The sequence below is a fragment of the Microtus oregoni genome, unplaced genomic scaffold, assembly GCF_018167655.1.
Source record: "Microtus oregoni isolate MIOR12 unplaced genomic scaffold, Mior012 000015F_ref0000493, whole genome shotgun sequence".
Classification (NCBI taxonomy): domain Eukaryota; kingdom Metazoa; phylum Chordata; class Mammalia; order Rodentia; family Cricetidae; genus Microtus; species Microtus oregoni.
Genome location: NW_024543074.1, coordinates 39,706,025 through 39,726,596, shown reverse-complemented (window position 1 = coordinate 39,726,596; position 20,572 = coordinate 39,706,025). Strand labels below are relative to the sequence as shown.

General features: G+C 41.0%; 1 pseudogene; it reads left to right on the top strand.

Moving 5' to 3' along the window:
- Positions 1–15,057: 15,057 nt before the first annotated feature.
- On the top strand, positions 15,058–16,015 carry LOC121456874 (annotated as a pseudogene).
- The last annotated feature ends 4,557 nt before the right edge of the window (positions 16,016–20,572 follow it).

Here is a 20,572-nt window from a genome sequence, read left to right as displayed (position 1 = left end):
GGGTGTCTTTTAGACAACCAGCAATGGTCTGAGCTTAGTGGCAGCTTACTGATGTATGCAAAGGCCTAGCAGTCTGAGAATATTCCCTGGGCCTATAGATTTAAGAGTGATAATCTACCTATAATAAGCAAATTAAAAAAGCAAGAATTCACACCTGTGATTAGAGCCATCACAAGTCAGATTAGAGCTACTGCAGTTCATGGTCATGGTCTTTTCTGATGAAAACTAGTGTCCTCTGTCAAAAAGTTCTTAATTTTGCAGGATAGTTTTTGCTAGTAGCAAAAACAGTGAATCACTGTGCAAAACAAGGTAACAAAAACCAATGAGAGTCAAATGCAAACATTATTAAGAATGTTAATGAATAAAGTATTTTAAGAGCCATTTTAGATTTGATTTTAATATTAGCACATTATGAGAGACGCAGTATCCACTTTCATATTCATTGAAGAATGTGGTTTTTAAAATAATATGGTAAGAAATCTTCACTAAAAATGCACACAGTCCATTTAAAATTGAATTTGAAGTTTCTTACATATACTTGTTTTAATATGTAAATGGTCTTTAAATATACATTCTTATAAAAATAGTCATTTATTAATATAGATACAACAATACATGGAACATGCTTGCTGGGGCTGGAGAGATGACTCAGTGGTTGGGAGTGCTGGCTGCTCTTCTAGAGACCTGGTTTCAAGTCTTAGCACCCACACGTCAGCTCACAGTTGTCCATAATTTTTGTTCCAGGGTATCTGATAGCCTCACACACATAGACATACTGCACAAATGGTAGAACACCAATGTACATAAAATTCAAATGACAACTATTTTAAAAAGAGAAAGAACATTTTTTTTTCTCATCAAATGCTGCTTAGACTGAGATGATGGGAAGTCTCACCCTTCTCTGGCTTCTGCTTCTCCAAGTTCTCCTCTCTGGGTCCACCATTGTCTCTGAGCCTTATCAGGAGGAAGAGGATTTAGCAGTCACTGCTGGCGACAGGGTGTGGCAGCAGCATCTCTATGGACAGTCAGCCAATTGTCCATGGAGTCTGAGAAGCAGAGAGAACACAACTCTGAGATGTCCCTGAATGTTGTACCCTTACAGCCTATCTCTGTGCTTGATGTAAATATATACATGTACATGTATCTATGTATGCATGCATGTATTTAAGGAAACCTAACCATGATTGCAACAAATAACGTCAGTATCCATCTATGCTAGGAAAACAGTACGTATGTGAATTAAAATGAAGATTTGAATAGGTACACGATTGTGAGAAACAGCAGCAGACAGAATGTACCTAGCCTTTCTGACAAGGTTCAGTGAATGCCTCTTCCACAAGTGATTCTCAAAGAGAGAAAATATTTAAAGTTTGTTTTTGAACTAGTAGGTTTCGATAGCTCTAATCAATAGGAAGGAAATGAAAGCTCTTTCTGAGATGTTAGCATTAGTTACAATCAAGGGGCTGCTGAGATACCAATCATAGGTCTCAGGGATATTTTACATCTATGGCATGATTCTACAAAAACAAAAAAGAGAAAAACACACCTGAAAGTGAAGTCCTTAAAGAGCCATGTTCTTCCAAGCTGCTGATGGAACAGAGAACATGGCCAGGTTCTTGATGCCTTTGTATAAATGTCAGAGAAACATGAACCTTTGGGAGGAGGTGGACAGAGATAGAGACAGACAAATAGACAGAGGGATGGGAAGACACATGACAGATTTCCATTTTAAGAAGAAGACTTATACGTGAAAGGAAACTTACATCAATTAAAAAACTAATGCTGGACAGTACCTGCTGCACTCAGGTTATATTCACGGACACAGTAGACAAAAACGACAGAGGGTACCATAGTCATGGAGAATCCCTGAACAGTGTCTGCTGGATGAGCAGACATCAGGAGGCAGGTGGCACAGGACAGTGAGCTGGGAAGGCAGTGCGCTCTGTTAAATGGGGGACACTGACAATAAGGCATCCAGAGACCCTGGGACAGAAAAGTGCTGTCTTCACAAGGCACTGGACCAGTAGCTGACTTGCGCTTACACCTGCTGTGCTGTTTGATTTCATGTGAACAGCTCGGTGCACTCTTAACATTGGGTGTTACTAACAGTGAAGGCAGAGAAATGACAAAGCATCATCCCAAGCCAGCAGCATCCCTGAACCACCCTGTGATTCCATAGCAGTCATCGCATTTTCTTCCCTTACAGTGGAGAAGCTCAGGGTCTCAGCATCTGCCTCACATCACACAATAATGCACAGTCTGAGAGCATAACCTACAGGTAGGCACAGAGTGGTACCTGCCTGCTTCTATGGGAAACACCATGTCCCCAGGAATTTATAGTTTCTGTTTAGATCATCCACAGTCTGTTTTATATGATGAGCCATGGATAATATTAAGACAATTATTTTTGCATTACTGTAACACTAAATTTTGCCCACACTTGAAATGAAATCAACCACAAAAGAGACAGTCTTGGAAAACTAATGGATTGTAATATGAACTGTAAAAATACCGAAAGAAGGGTGGGTGTGTTGGTGATGCCTACTAAAATCCTAGCACTCGTGAGACTGGGGCGGGGGATCAGCAATGAAATCAAGGCAAGTCTTGTGTGTGTGTGTGTGTGTGTGTGTGTGTGTGTGTGATACATATTGTTCCATTTGTAACTTGGAAGTACTAAAGGGAAGCATGAAGGAGAAGCTGGGTATGAAGGTACACTCCTTTATTCCCAGCACTGGGGAGACAGAGACATATAGATTTCTCAGTTCAAGGCCAGCCTGGTCTACAAAGCATGTTCTGCAATCCAGAAAACCAAAAATCCAAAAAGGAAATAAAAGAAGGCAGAAATTTATTTCTCACATAAATAGAGAATAAATGATAATCAAACCCCTTGAAGAAGGAACAGCCTGTGCAGCGTCCACTCTGTGCCGTGCATTCTCTCCTGTCGGGTGGACTCACCATCAGATGCAGCTGCAGCCTGGGTCATATGGGCCAAGGGACAGCAGCTGGTTAAGTGCACAAGCACAGGAGGCAAGTGACGTCATCCTGGCTGGACTCTGTTCATTCCTGAATAAAGAATTGTTAATAGATTCCCTATGGGACTTTAAAGAAGGATGTAACTAAGCCAGCTAGGGATGGTGATTGAACCTCAGCCACAGCCTCATCTACTCTTCAGTTTTGTAAAAGTGCAAAGCCATAGCCAGTGTCAGCAATAGCCTGGAAATCACCATCCTGTGTAGTATTATGGTCCAACATGAGTCAGTGGTTGTTTATGTGCAGGACCTTGTTCACTATGCAGAAGCTCATTCCCTTTCCCCTCTCTCTCTCTCTCTCTCTCTCTCTCTCTCTCTCTCTCTCTCTCTCTCTGTGTGTGTGTGTGTGTGTGTGTGTGTGTGTGTGTGTGCTCATATAAACTTTCAGTATTTTTTTTGAGATGTTATCATTCATAGGTGTGAAGTCCAAAGCCTGGGGTTTAACTTCTCTTCCTAGTATGTCACAGACCAGCCCTGAGGAACCATCTTCTTGTGCCATTACGCATCCCTGTGTTCTGCTGTCAGTCAGAAGCCATATTCATTGAAGCTGCTGTCAGTTTAAATGTTTGTTTCTTTTTGAATAGTGATCTGAAAATTACAGGCCAACATACCAGTACAAATGCTTTAGTTGAAAATGTGAATATTTATATTCCCATCATGTGGACAAAAAGTCACACTTCAGAAAGTCACACCAGCCTTACACTGCAGACATCTGTGAAGGAAAGGAGAGAAAGGTCTTGGGGAAAGGTGAGAGTAGGGTATGGTGGCACAAAGGACAGAAGAGTGATGGGGAAAGAATTTGAAGTAGGAAAAGGGATGAGGGTGAGGGTGGAGAGAGAATAACTCTAAGGACTATGAAAGGTTATATTGAAAATACTTGCAGCTGGGTAAGTGGTGGCGCACGCCTTTAATCACAGCACTCAAGAGGCTGAGGCCGGTGGATTTCTTTGAGTACGAGACCAATGTGGTCTTCAAGAGCTGGTTCCAGGACAGCTAGAACTGTTAAACAAGAAAACCCTGTCTGGCAACACCCTGCCAAAAAAACATCTTGCTGTTCTTCATGTATTCATATGAATTTACATACTCTATGCAGGAGACATGGCTCCCAGTAATCATGGACTGCTCAAAAGTCCAGTGCCAGGTGTGAAATATCTTTTGTTGACTTGTTTCTCAGGCCTGTCCTGCAGACTCTCAAATCTGCACAGGCTGTGGCCATTGCTCTTGGTTACCTCCTAAAACTTGGTGGTAAGACACACCATGTGGAGTGTTCGCAGGTCATGGAGAAATTAAGTTAGTACTGACAGGAAGTGTCCCCTACTGGCTAGCTTCCACAGTTCCATCTGCCTTGTAGATGGCTGCTGACTTTTCTGCCTCTGAAGCCTACATGGAACCTCATGGTACAATGAAAGGCATTAGCAGGGATGAAGGTGAGTACAGCTTCGTTTCTTTAAATCCTGTGAGCAGAATGTGTGGTCTCTTAAGACTATGGATTTTGTTCCAGTGACTGTAATATAAATATCCACATTTTCCCTGAAGTCACTTGTACTCGTAGATTGTTCTGTAATTCTCATGCCACTATTTACAGTGAAACAAGCATTCAGACCAAACATGGCTTGTGATTGACAGAAGAGCACAGGAATGACATAATAAGGAGAGGACAAGATGGGAAATGAGGGATGGGACTCTGGGTCAGTCTGTTGGACACTAGTAAGGGCAGTGTCTATGACTAACAGCTGAACTCCAATGTAACAGGAGGAAGGGGCCTGCTTTTCATCCCAGCCACCCGGCTAGCTTACACCCAAATAACCACACAGAAACTGTATTCATTTAAACACTGCCTGGCCCATTAGTTCTAGCCTCTTATTGGCTAACTCTCACATCTTGATTCAAACTATTTCTAATAATCTGTATGTCACTATGACATTGTGGCTTACCAGGAAAGATTCAGCATGTCTGACCTGGCAGCTCCATGGCGGCTCTCTCTCTCTGCCCTTCTTCCCAGCATTCAGCTCTCTGTACTCTGCCTACCTAAGTGCTGCCCTATCAAAAGGCCAAGGCAGTTTTCTTTATTCAACCAATAAAAACAATGCATAGACAGAAGGACCTCCTACACCACTTCAAGTTCGGAGTCCACACCAGTGAACTTTCCCGGAAGTTTTTATGAATACACACATGCATGCGTGAGAGAGAGAGAGAGAGAGAGAGAGAGAGAGAGAGCGAGAGAGAGAGAGAGAGAAACAGGGAGAGAGAGAGAGAAACAGGGAGAGAGAGAGAGAAACAGGGAGAGACAGTGAGACAAGAGACAGAGAGGGAAAACAAACTCTAAGAACTGCCCCAGGCTATGGCCATGCATTACCTTACTTATGTATCTCATGCTTGATATTTATCTACAATGTTCAAATTTCAGATCTTTAATTCTATTTATAATTATACTTTTACTAATCTGGGAGATTAAAGAAACACATGGAGGGGATGGCAAATTCCACAGGAGCAGGACTGAGCCAATGACATGGGCTGGAGCAAGCCTGGGAGGGCAAACACCACAGGAGCAGGACTGAACCAGTGACCTAGGCTGGGCATGTCTGAGGCAGCAAACTCCACAGGAGTAGGACTGAGCCAATAGCCTGGGCCAGAGTGGGCCTGAGGCAGAGAACTCCACAGGAGCAGGTACAAGGGAGCAACTGCTGAGGGAGTGGGATGGAGTCAGAGACTTTTGTGGGTTCAGACATGAGTATGTAGGCAAGAACTAGACACCTCTGCAGGTCCAGGTGTGAGTCTGAAACCTCTAAGGGAGTAGGCCTGAGACAGGACCTCAGTGGGACCAACCCCAGGCCCGGGACCTCTGCAAGAACAGATCCATATTGGGGACACTTACAGAAACATTTCTGAGCAAGCAACCTAGGCCAGAGCCAGTCTGAGATAGCAAACTCCATGGGAGCAGAGCAAACCCTGGGAGCTTTGAGCAACCTCCAGGAACACAGAGTGACCAAAGGGGTGACTGGAACCTTGATACTGACTGCACCACAGGAAGCAACCATCGGAGCCTTGAATCTATTGTCACCTGGAAGATTGATCACCAGTCACCCAACTACACCATTTAGAGGAAACGATGGGTAGACAGGGTAAGAAGATGTAACACCACAAAGAGCAGCACAACACTTGTAAACTCTAGTGGCCATATAGCAGCAAGACTTGAACAACCAAATATAGATAAGAAAACGACCTAAAAAACAACTTCAGGAGAATATTTGAGACCCTTAAAGAGGAAATGAGAAATTCCCTCAAAGAAATGGAGGGAAAGACAAACAAAAAATTGGAAGACATCAACAAATCCCTTAAAGAAAACCAAGAAAAAGCAATGAAACATATGAAAGAAACTATTTAAAACTTGAAAACTGAAATAGATACAATAAAGAAAACACAAGTCAAGGGAATTATAGAAAGAGAAATTATGAGAATGTGATCAGGAACCACAAACACAAGCTTAAACAGCAGAATATAAGAGATGGAAGCTCTCTTGCTTCTCAAATGCTGAAGATACAATAAAGCAAATAGACTCATCAGTCAAAGAAAACACTAAATCTAACAAAAGCTTAACACAAAATATCCAGGAAATATGGGACACCATGAAAAGACCAAACCTAAAAATAATGGGTATACAAGAAGGAGTTCAACTCAAACGCACAGAAAATATATTTAACAAAATCATAGTAGAAAACTTTTTCAACCTAAAGAGAGATATGCCTATGAAGATAAAGCAGCTTTCTTAACACCAAATAGAATGGATCAAAAAACCTAGTTCCCTCACCACATAATAATCAAAACACTAAACATACAGAATAAAGAAAGAATATTCAGAGCTACAAAGGAAAAAGGCCAAGTAACATATACAGTCAGACCTATCAGAATTACACCTGACTTCTCAATGGACACAATAAAAAGCCATAAGGCCATGGTCAAGTGTTATGCAAACATTAAGAGACCATGGATGCCACCCCAGATTACTATACTCAGCGAAATTTCAATCAATATAGAAGGACAAAACAAGATATTCCATGACAAAATCAGATTTCACCAATACCTAGCCACAAGCCCAGCCCTACACAAAGTACTAGAAGAAAAACTCCAACCCAAGGAAGTTGGCCACATCAACAAAAACACAGACAATTGATGATCTCACGCTAGCAAATCCCAAAGAAGGGAAAAGACACAAAATAACATCACCAACAATAAAAACTAAATTAACAGGAGATAGCAATCACTGGTCATTAATATCACTTAATGGACTCAACTCACCTATAAAAAGACACAGTCTAACAGATTGGATTCGAAAACAGAATCCATTCTTTTGCCGAATGCAAGAAACATACCTCAAACTCAAAACAGACATCACCTTAGAGTAAAGGTTGGGAAAAATCTTCCAATCAAATGAATGTAAGAAACAAGCTGGTGTAGCTATCCTAATATCTAACAAAATAGACTTCAAACTAAAATCAATCAAAAGAGACAAAGAAGGACATTTCATATTCATCACAGGAAAATTCCATCAAGAGGACATCCCAATACTGAACATCTATGCCCCAAATGCAAGGGCACCCCCACATGTAAAAGAAACACTTCTAAATATTAAATCATATATTAAATCCCACATGCCAATAGTGGGACATTTCAACACTTCACATTCACCACTGGACAGAACAAAAAATTAATAGAGAAATAGGGAACTAACAGATATTATGACTCAAAAGGAATTAACAGACATCTATAGAATAGTCCATCCAAAGATAAAAGAATATAAGTTCTTCTCAGCACCTTTTGGAACCTACTCAAAAAGTGACCGCATACTATGTAACAAAGCAAACCTCAACAGAAAAAAAATTAGAATAACCCCATATATCTTATTGAATCACTATGGCTTAAAACTAGAATTCAACAGCAACACTAATTCCTAGAAAGCCCACAAACATGGAAATTAAACAATGTCCACCTGAATCATCAGTGGGTCAAGGAACAAATAAAGGGAGAAATTAAAAAGACTTCCTAAAATTCAAGGAAAATGACCACACAAGATACCCAAATTTGTGGGATGCAATGAAAGAAGTGTTAACAGGAAAGTTCATAGAACTAGATGCTTACATAAAGAAGCTGGAAAAATCCCATGCTAGTGAATTAACAGAACATTCAAAAACTTTAGAACAAAAAGAAGCAAATTAACCCAAGAGAACTAGACAGCAGGAAATAATCAAATAGAGAGCTGAAATCAATAAAACAGAAACAAAGAAAACAATAGAAAGAATCAATGAGACAAAGAGTTGGTTCTTTGAGAAAATCAACAAAATAGACAAAAGCTTATCCAAACCAACCAAAAGGCAGAGAGAGAGAGAATATCCAAATTAACAAAATCAGAAATGAAAAGGGGGACATCACAATAGACGTGAAGGACATATGGAGAATCATCAGGGCATATTTCAAAAACCTGTACTCCATAAAATTGGAAAAAATAAAGGAAAAGGACAACTTTCTGGATAAATATCACTTACCAAAATTAAATCAAAACCAGATTAACAAATTAAATAAACCTATAACTACTTAAAAAAAATAGAAACGCTCATCAAAAATCTCCCAGGTTTCATTCGGAATTCTACAAGATTTTCAAAGAAGAACTAATACCAATACTCCTCAAATTGTTCCATACAATGGAAACAGAAGGAACATTGCCAAACTCTTTTTATAAGGCTACAATTACTCTTATACACAAATCACAGAAAGACATTACTAAGAAAGGGAATTACAGACCAATCTCACTCATGAACACTGATGCAAAAATAATCAATAAAATACTGGCAAATAGAATCCAAGAATACATCAGAACCATCATACACCATGGTCAAATAGGCTTCATCCCAGAGATGCAGGGATCGTTCAACATATGAAAATCTGTCAATATAATCCACTGTATTAACAAACTGAAAAATAAGAACCACATGATCATCTCATTAGATGCTAAAAAAATTTTCAACAAAATACAGCATCCCTTCATGATAAAGGTCTTGGAGAGAGCTGGGATACAAGGAACATACCTAAACATAGTAAAGGCAACATACAGCAAGTCAACAGCCAACATCAAACTAAATGGAAAGAAACACTCAGCAATCCCACTGAAATCCGAAACAAGACAAGGTCGTCTACTCTCTCCATATCTATTCAATATAGTTCTTGAGGTCTTATTTAGAGCAATAAGACAACAAAAAGAGATCAAGGGGATACAAATTAGAAAAGAAGAAACTCTAATGATTTGCTGATGATATGACAGTTTACATAAATGACCCCAAAAATTCTACAGCTCATAAACACTTTCAGTAATGTAGCAGGATACAAGATTAACTAAAAAAAAAAAATCAGTAGCCCTTTTATACACAGATGATAAATGGGCCAAGAAAGAAATCAGAGAAACACCACCCTCCACAATAGCCACAAATTGCATAACATATCTCAGAGTAACTCTAACCAAACAAGTGGAAGACTTGTATGACAAGAACTTTAAATCTTTGAAGAAAAAAAAATTGAAGAAGGCACCAGAAAGTAGAAAGATCTCCCATGCTCTTGGGTAGGCAGAATTAACATAGTAAAAATGGCAATCTTACCAAAAGCAAACTACAGATTTAATGCAATGCCCATCAAAATCGCAGCAGAATTCTTCACAGACCTCGATAGAACAATACTCTACTTTATACGGAAAAGCAAAAAACCAAGGATAGCCAAAACAATTCTGTACAATAAAAGAACTTCTGGAGGCATCACAATCCCTGACTTCAAACTTACAGAGCCACAGTACTGAAAACAGTTTGGTATTGGCATAAAAACTGACAGGAGGACCAATGGGACAGAATCGAAGACCTGGATATTAGTCCACACACCTTTGAGCTCCTGATTTTGAAAAAGAAGCAAAAAATATCAATTGGATAAAAGAAAGCATATTTAACAAATGGTGTGGGCATAACAGAATATCAACATGTAGAAGAGTGAGAATCGATCCATATCTATCACCATACACAAAACTTAAGTTTAAATGGATCAAAGACCGCAACATCAAACCAACCACACTGAACCTCATAGAAGAGAAAGTGGAAAGTACACTTGAATGCTTTGGCACTGGAGACCACTTCCTAAATATAACCCCAGTAGAACAGACACTGAGAGAAACAATTAATAAATGGGACTCCTGAAACTGAAAAGCTTCTGTAAAGCAAAGGACATGGTCAACAAGACAAAACCACAGCCTACAGAAAGAACTTCACCAATCCCACATCAGACAGAGGGCTGATCTCCAAAATGTACAAAGAAATCCAGAAACTGGCCATCAAAAGAACAAATAACCCAATAAAAATATGGAATACAGACCTAAACATAGAACTCTCAACAGAGGAATGTAAAATGACTGAAAGACCCTGAAGGAAATGCTCAACATTGTTAGACGTCAGAGAAATGCAAACCAAAACAACTGTGAGAATAGCCAAAATCAAAAACACTGATTACAACTTATGCTGGAGAGATTGTGGGGTAAAGGGAACATTCCTGCATTGCTGGTGGGAATACAAGCTGGTACTGCCCCTTTGGACATCAGTGTGGCAATTTTTCAGAAAATTAGGAAACAGCTTTCCTCAAGACCCAGTAATACCACCACTTTTGGGTATACATTCAAAGGATGCTTGATCGTGACACAAGGACATGTGTTCAACTATGTTCATAGCAGCTTTGTTTATCATAGCCAGAACCTGGAAACAACGTAAATGCCCCACAACTAAAGAATGGATAAGAAAAATCTATATTTACACAATGGAGTACTACACAACAGGAAAAATAATACATCTTGAAATTTACAGGGAAATGTATGGAATTAGAAAATATATTGAGCAAGGTAACCCAGACCCCAAAAGACAATTATCATGTGTACTCACTAATCAGTGGCTTTGAAACATAAAGCAAAGATAATCAGCCTACAAATCACAATCCCAGAGAACCTAGACAACAAAGAGGACCCTTAGAGAAGTAGAAAAAGACAAGATCTTCTGAGTAAATTGGGAGAATGTGGATATGGGTATAGGTTGGAGGGGTGGGGTAAGGAAGGGAGGGGAGAAGAGAAAAATGTATAACTTAATGGAATCAATAAATAAAGAAAAAAATTTAAAAAGACACAAGGAGAAAAGCACAGCTGGGTAATGGAGATGTCTCTCAGCTTTTCTTTTCTTTTAGCTTTTCTTTGAGCACATCTTCAATGTCTCAAAGGAACATTATTTTAAAAAAAACCTCATAATGCCACCCCTTAATGAGCAGAGCCCAGCTAGGGATGACATCACTCCCCTGCTATTTCTTGTGCCCTTATCCAGCCACTGCCCCTTGGGCCATGCGGCCAAGGATACCAGCAGCACCTGGGGTGAGTTGGAGCTGAGCGAGACTACACAGCACTCACTGCACCCGACTCACATCTGTGTTCTGAATCTTCTCGGAGCTCCCGACAATATTCTTTGTGTTTCCCCGGTCTTTTTTTTTTTTTAAATTTTCTGCAGAAAAGAACATACACTTTCTTTCAATAACTTCAAGTACTATTTATTTAGTTATCCAGTTACTTAGAGGAACATGTATGCTGCCTTCTAACTAATCTTAGGGTGTTCACTAGCAGTCATGGGACTGCAAGCTTACAGAGTGTCACAATGACACTAAGAATTACATGCTCATCCCATGTTTTCCATGATTGAAGGGGAAGGGCATTGTCTAGACTGGACTGCAGACTACAGAGGGGAGTAGGTGTCTAAGAATACGGAGGCAGGGGCATGACTGGTGAGATGTGCATCTCTGGTCTGTTGTTTCATATTCGGTCTGCACTCTGGAATCCGAGTTTCCCTGTGAAAACGGAGGAAATAAGGTAAGTACTCAGACTCCAGGGGAGATGTGCTGTAGGACAGGTTCAGAACTGACTCTGATGCTGCTGGCTCCAGTATCTTGGGGTCACTCTGTGAGCAACCCCAGTGTGAGGCTGCATCTGGCTGTTCCCAGGAGATGCAAACTGGAGGGGCAGAACAGGACTGAACAGGCTGCAATCGCCATGTGTGCCCCAGGCACCGTGTTCCTAGTCATCCTGGTGTCCTGGGTGTCTTGATGTCAGAAACCCATCTGACAGAGTGCAGCACTGAGCTGACCAGCACAGCCCCTCAGCTGCTCGTGACCTCCATTCACCCCAGTGTTTAGGTTTCCATATGCGGTGGCCACTAACCTGGCCTCTGATCTACCACGTCCACAAATATAAACCATCAGTCTGGTGTCACTACAGTGTTTTGGAATATTGAATGTGAGTTATTCTCCAACTGCAAAAGAAAGTTTGGTAGAAAGGAAATCAGTCTGTCTGTCTATCTTTGCATCTATTTGTCATCTATCTATATTATCTCTCCATCCATCATCTGCAAGATGCCTTCAATTTGCCCAACATTTTAAGGAAGGCATTGGGAACCTCCAGCTCTCTCAGCTTCATGAGCATCAGAGGCAGCCAGGGTTTTAACAAGTCCAGTATCAGGATTAGGTTAGGGAAATCTCACAAAGGTGTAAATGCCTCTGGAGCCGGCAGATCTTTCTGAACTCCCCTACACTGTAACCACTGCTAATTTCACATCAGAAAGGGGAGATATTTGTTCTTTGTTAATGAGAGCTACGAGAACTCAACATTTAAGGCTTCAGAAATCAAAAGGTTGAAAAGAATCTGAAGGGATGGCTCAGGTGTTAAGATCACCATTGCTCTTGCTCAAAACCCAGATACAGCTCCCAGCATCCACATGGCAGTTTGTGAGGATCTGACAGCATCCTCTGAACTCTTTGGCAATATTGACACATGTAATGCATATGTATACATACACACACTTTCATACATGCAGGCAAAAAGCCCACATACATGCTAAAACAAATAAATATAATGTTTATTCATTGAAAAATTCGATCTGTTTAAGGAGAAGGAAAGCCATCTGCTTTACCTGGCTTCAGAAAGACTAGACATATTTTGTGCCTGATGTTTTGCAGTCATTTAACATTTGACTTTATCATATTTTCATGCTGTCCAGCACAGACTGACAGGAGACTGCTTAAGTACCATCAAGTTCAAAGTCTCCTTGACTTGTGTTCAGAGAGCCAGGCTGTGAGCATTGAGGTAGGGACCAGGGAGCCTGGGTCAGAGCATCTCAGCAATGCTCAGTTGTCTCTCATCCACAAAGAGGATGGTTCTGCAAGCACAGCCTGGCCTGGCCTGGTGAGCACAGTCACCTGAGATCCTGTAGTGTTAGAGCACGCGGTGGGACTTGTGAGGAGCTGAACTTGGAGAAGCTGAGAACTTACACAGGTGAGTTTTTCTCCTAACTCTGCCAATCAGGGCTCAATGTGTAAATATGTTATGTATTCTTGTGCAAAGTCCTAAGTTTATATGTGCTGGGTCTTAGCCCACCCGGATGAGGATGAGTTGGGTCCCAGGAAAGGTAAATGTTCTCCCTGCCCTTTCCACAGCCTGCCTGGACCCAGGAGACAGCCAGACGCAGTGGTGGAGTCAAGTTAAGGAGAAACTCCTTTATATTTGCTCAGTAAACATCTTTTAAAGCAAAAACACACAGAGTCATGGGGTTGGAAAAGGAGTCAGCCAATCATTTTAAAGGTCACCTTATCATGCACTCAGGAACCCTACTTTTACTCTATTATCAGAAGCTGTTCACCCGCTACATCACCTTGCCTGGTTCTGGTGTCTAATCCAGTCTTGGGGTAAACAACTCAGGGCCCACCTGTGTGACTTTCGTGCAGCGCTATCATGGCTGCCCATGTGCCCTACATATATGCATATTTACATAAATATATAGTTAATGTTTTATACATTATACCAAAGAAGCACACTTGTAAAAACATAGACATTTCATATCCAAAGCCTTCTTTGAGTAGGCTTTATGTACTATTTATTTGAAGTTTTCATCCTTATTATTTTGAAAACCAAATTCTTAAATGTGTACACTATACTTGAACTGAAGATCAAAAGTAATGCTACCCATAGTACAATAATACAGCCCATCTCTAAGATGCTCTCCAGCATAGTGAGTTCTTAACACTGTGACTGTGTGTGTCTGCTCAGCTGTCTTTATTTTGGGATACTGAGAGAACTTTCCTTGTTTTGCTTTATTTTACTTTGGCCACATCAAAAATCAAAATTATCATCATCAACATCATCACCACCACCAACATCAGTAGCATTATTTTAGGCAGCAGATGGAGGAACAATGGGTGAGTGACAGCTGGGCTGGGGAAGTATTTGGCTGCTGAGTGGGCTCCTTGCCCCAAGCCTTCTAGGGTTCTGAGCATTGGTCGTGTTTGTGTGAAGGCGAAGCTTCTTCAAGCTGCAGAGAAATTCTCAGAGGAGCCAGATCTTGGAGATCGAGGAGGTTCACCTGTTGGAATTTCCCCCCTTAAATTATACCCTTTAAAAGTGTTTTTATATGAAACACACCTCAGAGTTTTTAAGATTCCAATTGCATCCTTAACCCATGAGGTCAAGGCTCATTTTAAACTCAAAACGTTCAAAATAATTTTGATTTTACTTTTTTTGGGCACTGAATCACTATTTGTGTTAGCATGGGGCAGCATTCCTCAAGTCTGTAGTACTGAACAGAATTTGCTGTTAGACTTTAGGAAATTTCGTGACCTTGAACTTTGGAAAATTTGCCCTGAATATCCAAAATGTGAATTCTAGGTTTTCAGAAAAAAAAAAAAACCTGATTGAACTATATGTAATCTCCAGCTACGCCGTTAGCACAGTCAGGGGGATAGCACATCACTGAGTGGGGTTTACAGTTGATCACAACCAGTTAGAGATTGCTGTGTTTATTAATAAGCCAAAGCGTGTATAATTAATATAGTTTCTGTGTGGTTATTCAGGTCTGCGCAGGTCATAAGGCCACATAATGACACTAACCCCAAAGCTTTCTTGGTTTCCTAGGAGATATCCATTAACATCATCTCCTAGATGAACAACTACACTGGACAGTCAGATTTCACCCTCGTGGGATTTTACAGTCAATTCAAACACCCTGCTCTGCTTGCTGCGGTCATATTTGTGATTTTCCTGATGACCTTGTCTGGCAATTCCCTCCTGATCCTTCTGATACTCTCTGACAACCCGCCTCCACACACCCATGTACTTTTTCATCAGTCAGTTGTCCCTCATGGACATGATGTACATTACTGTCACTGTGCCCAAGATGCTCATGGACCAGGTCCTGGGGAGCCACAGGATCTCAGCTGCTGCCTGTGGGATGCAGATGTTCCTCTATACAATACTAGCAAGTTCAGAATTTTTTATTCTGGCTCTCATGTCTTATGACCGCTATGTGGCCATCTGCCATCCACTCCGTTACCCTGTCCTCATGAACCGCAGGACGTGTCTCCACCTGATGTCTGCCTGCTGGTTCCTGGGATCCTTGGATGGTTTTATATTCACCCCTATCACCATGACCTCCCCATTCTGTGGATCCCGGGAGATCCATCACTTCTTCTGTGAGATCCCTGCTGTGATAAAACTCTCCTGCTCAGGTACCTGGCTCTATGAGAACCTCATGTATATTTGCTGTGTGCCCATGCTTCTCATCCCTGTGACAGTCATCTCAAGCTCCTACGCCTTCATCCTCCTCACAGTTCTCAGGATGAACTCGGCAGAGGGCAGGAAGAAGGCCCTCGCCACCTGCTCCTCCCACATGACCGTGGTCATCCTCTTCTATGGTGCTGCTGTCTATACCTACATGCTCCTTGTCTCCTTCCGCACCGCAGAGAATGACATGGTGGTGTCTGTGTTTTACACAATACTCACCCCTCTGTTGAACCCACTAATCTACAGTCTTAGGAATAAGAATGTCACAGAGGCTCTGAAGAAATTATTGGGTATGAAAACCCTCTTTCAAGAAACAGTAAAATAAGTAATTTAAAATGAATAGCTGCTTTCTTTTCCTTTACACATCTTTCTTCCAGGACTCTTATGTTATTTATGTGATGCTCACAGACTTGACAACATGATACTTGCTCTCATAAAGTAATTTTATTTTGTAGTAATATTGACTTGGTGCTTTTTATTTTACTGAAATGTTTCATCAGGAAGAGATGCTGACTCACAGAATTAGGTTTCCTGTGTATATTTGACACAATTGTTTTATTTGTCTATGGAAAAACCTGGCATTCCTGGGATGTGTCCCAGTGGTCATACTGGACAATATTTTTAATGGGATATGTATATGTATATTATATATATATATATAGTTTGCCAATATTCTGTTAGAAGGTGTCATAAATGTTTATATTAGAGGTTGCTTCATGGTTTTTGCTATGTGATTCCTTGCTGTATGTATCAGATATTATCAGCCTCTAGTGCAGGCTTGGCAAGTGTTCCCCTTCTGTAGCATTTGGAACTGTGGAGAATTGTTATTACTCTTGTAACACTTGCTAGAGTTTAGTAATGGCACCATTTCCTTTGCTTTAAACAAAGATTTTATTTTTAAGGTCATATGTGTGTCTGTGTGTATTTGTTTGTGTGTATATGAATGTGTGGTTTTTGCTCGAGAGAGTATCTGTGTTTGTGTTTATAAATATATGTGTTTGATTGTTTCTGTGTGTTTGTGCTTGTGAGTGTTTAGACAATATCATCACCCCAGCTCCCCAACATCCCTTTTTACAAAGAGCCTGGAATATTATAGTTGGGGCCTCATCCCAGCCTTGGCACCCATCTTTGGAATACTGGGAAGGAGCTCCATTTCAAGCCCCCTCCCCTGGGAGTTGCCTTAGTCCAAACTCCACCTCAGAGAAAGCCACCCAAGGTCAAGAAAGCCCACCAAACAGTAAACCCTCCCCAGGAAAGGTCAAGACCACTCCCACAGGCTGCCCCCCAGAGAATGAACACGTGTTCCCCGGGTTTTGTGTAGTCTCCCCTTTTCTCTCTTTTCCCCTCGCCATGTTTTCCCAGTGCCACCCGGGAGCATTGCATTAAACATGGGCATCTTTTATTTGGTCTAATTTGGTCTGATTCAAATTATTTGCATCAACAGAGAGGCTCGTCTAAAAAATATTCCTAACAGTGAGTGGGTCTCTTGTGTGTATATATTTGTATGTCTGTGATATGTGTCTGTGTTTGTGTGTGTATGTAGGTGTTTCTGTGGGAATGTGTGTGTATGAGTGTGTCCTCTGTGGGTATATGTGTGTGTCTGGGGTATAATTGTGTGAGGGAGTATATATGTGTGTGGGGGTATAATTGTGTGTGTGGGGTTATATGTGTGTGTCTGGTGTGTAATTGAGTATTTGCATGTGAGTGCAGTGTCAACGGTGGCCAGCAGAGGTCATCAGAGCCTCTGGAGCTTGATTTACAGGTGGTTGTGGGACATGAGTGCTGGAAACTGAAATAATTGGTGAGATGGGTTTAATCCAGGCATCATAATGGGATCTGATCTTTTCCCATTCCATGGCTCCCTGTGCTCCATTTGGAGAATGCAGTCCACTGTCACCCATGGTGATATCATGAACAGGAGCACAAGTTTGCACCAGCTCCTGCTTCCTAATTGTTGTGCACATTCCTCCTGTTCTCTTACTGTATTCTTTTGTGGTTATATGATTTTTCTCTGTTATCATTATTTAAATCTCTTTATTTTGGTTTTCAGTTTGTATACAAGGTTTTTCTTTGTGGTTATCATGTAAGTAAAAAATAATCTTATAATAAAACAATTATTTTAAAGACGTGATAATTTTGGTAACAAGAACAAAAATAAAATTCAAGATGTCAAATTTTACACTACATTTTACGTTTTGATACCACAATTTTTATCTTTTTACCTTTATTATGTTTTGAAAAATTTGTAATTGTAACCTTTAAAGTACATTTATTGGAGAGGAGCACTGAATTATGTCCCCACCCTTTTTCCTCATTGTTCACTGCTATCAGAGTGAGAAATGAGAACTCTGACCATAGTGACCAGTATGGGGATTAATAAATTCCTGGATGTGTATAATGACCGAGATGGAGTCCAGAAGAAAGAGAAACCTGATCCTAACAGAAATGATAACAAGATTAAGTGAGTCATCAAAAACCTCCTGTCAAAGGGAGCAGGAGGCGGCTTCACAGATGAATAGGTATTTAGTGAGTATATATGTTTTAAATCATGTCCCCAACCATAAAATCATGTCATTGCTGCTTCATAACTGTAGTTTTGTTGTTGTTATGAATTGTAACATAAATATCTGTGATTTGGGACTGTTTTACTTGACCCCTGTGGCAGGGCCCTTGAACCACCAAAGGAGGCACAACCCACAGGTTGAGAACCACCAGTCTATATTTTCTACAAGAAAGATTTCAGTTTGCAGTCCAGGGCTGGAACCAGAAGTGGGAAACTAGGATCCCCTTGAAGTGTCATCACAGCAAACCTGTGATTGACACCAGACCCCCAATATAGTGTAGATCACAGAAAGAGAGCTCAGGTGCACACACAGGAGTTCAGCAAGCATTGCAGAGAGAGACACAGTTCTCAGAGGGTGGAAGGAAGACCATGGGTATGCAGAATGGGGAAAGGAATGCAGGATGAGATGCTTTTGAGACCCACTAAGTGAAGGTCAGTATGGCTACTCTTGGGAGCTGGTCATAATTACTTTGACCTGGGCTCATTAAATCAGTGATGAACTCCTTGAACACATTGGGATATGAGACAGCATCCTGAGCGGAACACTGATAGCACAGGCATTAAGGTCAACCAACATTTTATAAATGGGACCTCATGAAACCAAAAAGCTGCTGTAAGGCAAAAACCACCATCAACAGGACAAAAAAACAGCCTACAGAATGGGAAGATAGAGCTAAAATCCAAAATACATAAAGAACTCAAGAAACTAGACACCAAATCATCCATTTAAAAGTGGGATAATGATCTAAACAGATTTCTCAAAAATGGAATCTCAAATGAGTGAGAAACACTTAAAGAAATGTTCAGCTTCCTTAGCCATAGGGAAATGCAAATCAAAACTGCTTTGAAGAGTCCATCTTATACCTGTCAGAATTGCCAAGATCATTAACACAAGTGATAGCTAATGCTGGCAGGAATGTGGAGCAAGGGGAACACTCCTCCATTGCTGGTGGGAGTGCAAACATGTACAGCTACTATGGAAATCAATACAGTGGTTTCCAAAATCTTGGGAATCAATCTACTTAAGACCCCACTATAATACTATTGGGCATATACCCAAAGACAACCCATCCTACAAAAATACTTGCTCAACTATATTCATAGTGACTTTATTCATAATTTCCAGAAACTGGAAACAAACTTACGTTTCTCACCCAAACAATGGGTGAAGAAAACATGATACATTTACACAATGAAGTATAATTTAGCATTTTAAAAAATGGCATCATGAAATTTGCAGGCAAATGGATGGAACTAAAAAAAAATAATCCCGAGTGAGGTAACCCAGACCTGGAAAACCAAATATAGTATATGTTAGGAATATTTTCTAACAGAGCCTCCAGCCAGTGCAAAGAAATCCAATCAGACCAGATTGAACCAAGTTAAATGCCTGTGTTTTAATAGGTGGTGGTCCCAGGTGGCTGAGAGCATGGTAGGGGGAAGACAGAGGGAGTGCACATGCAAACTCCAAACCATGTGTTCCTCTTTCTGGTGTGACCATAAATACCTTGTATTAATGGTCCTGACCCTTCCCGGGGAGGGGTTACTGCTTGGCAGGCTGGGAGTTGGAGTCCATGAGCTTGGCAGGCTGGGGTGATGTCCAACTCATTATTACATCCCAGCCTCTTTGAATAGAGGTGTGTCAGAGGGATGGGATCTCACTTTTGACTAAACATCCCAGAGTCTTTGGATATAGGGGCATCAACTCAAGACTGGCTACTTCTTGCAGACATGGGGCGAGGTGGGAGAGGGTAGAGCTGGGAGTTGGTTTGCTCATGCTCAGCAAGAGGTGTGGTGGAATGGCATCTGGTTTGTTGTCATCCCGGAGTCCTCAGGCAGCTGCTTTTTGAGGGAGATGAGAAGGCAGGTGGCTGGAAGAAAAAAATAATATTATTATTGGGTCTATGAAATGGGGCTAGCCATGGACTGGAACACAATAGCAGACAAAACCAGATTTTAGTTGACAGGTGTCCTTGATCCAGAAGAGTGGGTACCAATGGTGAAGTCCCAGGAGCTGGTGCAGGTCTTTTGGTGTTGTCTGGGGAGCACTTTGTAGGCTGGTCTTGGCCCAGGCAGCAGGAGTAATAGTGTAGGAGGTCCTTCTGTTTGTGAGTTGCTTTCATTGGATAATGAATAAAGAAACTGCCTTGGCCTAGTTGATAGGACAGAACTTAGGTAGGCGGAGTAGACAGAACTGGATGCTGGGAAGAAGAGCAGAGTGGCAGACACCATGGATCTCCTGCCTGAGACAGACACCAGTAAACCACAGTCACGTGGTCACAGATGAATAGAAATGGATTAAATTAAGATGTAAGAATT